Source organism: Morone saxatilis, unplaced genomic scaffold, assembly GCF_004916995.1.
Source record: "Morone saxatilis isolate NCDOM2014 unplaced genomic scaffold, NCSU_SB_2.0 Contig4, whole genome shotgun sequence".
In the NCBI taxonomy this organism is placed as follows: Eukaryota; Metazoa; Chordata; class Actinopteri; family Moronidae; genus Morone; species Morone saxatilis.
In genome coordinates this window covers 9,903,191-9,905,703 of record NW_023339984.1, presented here as the reverse complement: position 1 = coordinate 9,905,703, position 2,513 = coordinate 9,903,191, and the positions used below count along the sequence as shown (strand labels likewise).

The window sequence follows — 2,513 nt, the reverse complement described above, 5'->3', positions numbered from 1 at the left end:
GTGTGTGTGTGTGTGTGTAACTATGTGACCTCAGACATGCCAATTACATCTGCCGCCTTGCCGCCTGGCATTGTCATCATTAGAGTCAAACCAACTACAGCCGCTCTGACGAGATTTTAAGTGCTGACAACATGCCTTGACACACATACATACATGTACACACAGTCCCACCCCCACGCCCTCATCCATTTTCCCTGCAGCAGATCTGAGGGGAAGATGGGGAGCGAGATAAGGTCATTGTTGAGTAGCTCGCTGTTTACAGACTCGCTTTAGGGAGACGCATTTACCCTCAGGTTGGTTTAATTTTCATATGAATTATAGAGGTTATTCTTCTGGTTTACAATATGGTAAATGTGCAATATTACATCTAAAATACTCAATTTATTTTACTACAATAAATAAATGTTTATTATTTATTGTTTTAGGTTTTCACACATGTAAAAGAAAAGTTTAATGTCTAATATTGCTTGTTTGTAGTTTGAACTCAATGTTTTATTCATTGAATCATCAATTTGGAAAACAACATTTGGTAAAACATTCACACATTGCTAAAATATTAGTGATATAGAGTAAATTCTTGTTTTAATACTAAGTCAAATAAGTCTTATTTTCAAAACACAAAAAAAAAAACAAGGCTAAAAATCTGCTTAAACATCAAATTAGTCAAAATCAAGTGTCTTTTTTTGTTATTCTAGTGCAGGGGTTTCTTTTTAGGACACTGATTTCTAAAATATTCTTGAAATAAGTTTATTTTAGAAAGACATACATTGGCACAATTTTTTTAAATTCTTTTAAGAAAACTAAACTTTTAACAATAACAAACATATTTTTTGCATTGTATGATATGATCACTAATAAAATCACAAATCACAAAAATCATCAGATTTTTGTTTAATGAAACAAATAACTAATTTTGCTCAGTTTTAATTACAATTTGCTTAAAATTATCAATAATGAAGTTGAACAGCTGAAATTTGTGAAAATGTGCATACAGTTACAAAAGTCAAAGTCAAAACACTAAAATCAATCAATTAAAGACTAAATCAATAAATGTTGTGAGAAATCTATAAATGAAACACTTTTCATGACTAGTGCAGAGTTTCTTTATTCTGTTTGTCAAGATGTTCAAAAGCTAATTTCTACTAAATGTAAGTTGATTTTTATTATTTATTATTACAATATATATTATTTTCTATAGGATATACTACACTGGGTGATTGTTTACATTTGTTTGAAGAAAACAAGATGTTTTCTTAGTTGGGGCTGAATAGTAAAGAAAACTTACTTTAACTAGATTAAAAATCTATACACAGTGATTAATTGTCTGACACTATCTGCCATTTAGATTTGACAAAAGGTTTGTTGTTTTCTCTTTAAATGCTCGCTCTCATCCTGAAAAAAAATAACTCATCATTTGGACTAAATTATCAGTTTCAGTTTATTAACAGTTACTCTGTAACCTTGAAGAAATCTTTTTGATGAACTAATTAGTCTATAAATTGTCCAAAATGATCAATGCCATCAAAATGTATCAGAGCCAAAAAGTGACACATTTAAACTACTTTACAACAAACATAAAAACCACAAAACGGAGGAAATATTGATGAATAAATACAGATTACTGACAGTCACAACTGAAGTCAATTAACTAATCAATGAATTCAGTATCTGCACTAACACAGTGGTGGGTGTGGAAGGCTCTATAAGAGAGAAGCAGAGATAGTATCAGGACCACGGTGTGTGTGGTAATCTGGAAAATTTGATCACTCTGCTTCGCCCGACTTCACCGGCGGATGGCCACCCAATCCAGACCACACACAACACCCCTCCACCACTCCTCCTCCTCCTCTTCCTCCTCCTTGTGCCTGCTGCCTCTGTCTACAGAAAACAAAACAGAGAGGAGACAGAACAGCAGGGATGGATGGAGAGATTGGCAGAGGATGGGGCGGAGGGGGTCCGCTCAGAGCGTATGCACATTCAGACACGTTTTCACTTTTCCTCTTTTCCCGCCCTGTCCTAATTATTTCTATTTGGGGACGCTGAGACCCACCAAACATAGAGCTGGTGCTGATGGATCAGGCGTGTATAAATAAACCAAGGCAAGGCTGGCAGCATGTCAGCAGGGGCAGAGGCCAGATAGGCTGCACTGATTACCTCCATTATCAGGGACAGGCCTCATTAGTGGCCTCTGGCTGGGTGTGTGACTGTGTGTGTCTCTTATTGCAATACAGGACCTAATGTATCCTCCCAAAGACGTAAACTCACAGAGAATCCTTCCAAAGGGAGACACTAATGTCTATAAGGGGTTCGTTTAGGGCAGCGGTGGACAACCTTTTTGGTATAAAGTGCCATTTTTAAATGTTCTTGTTAATCAGTATATCAACATTTAGATTAACATAAAGTTCAATTATGAAATCACATCTAAGTCTCCAAAGGATCTGTAATTTTATTCTTCCCAAGATGTTAGAAGACAAAAGAAAACAGAAAGAAGCACAAGACATTCAACATAAAAA

The 2,513-nt window shown here is 35.3% G+C and overlaps 1 protein-coding gene across 1 annotated transcript in view; it reads right to left on the bottom strand.

Annotated features, from left to right (window-relative positions):
* The window catches only part of LOC118338446, a 5,358-nt gene that overhangs the window by 1,909 nt on the left and 936 nt on the right, over positions 1 to 2,513 (bottom strand). The window lies entirely within an intron of this gene.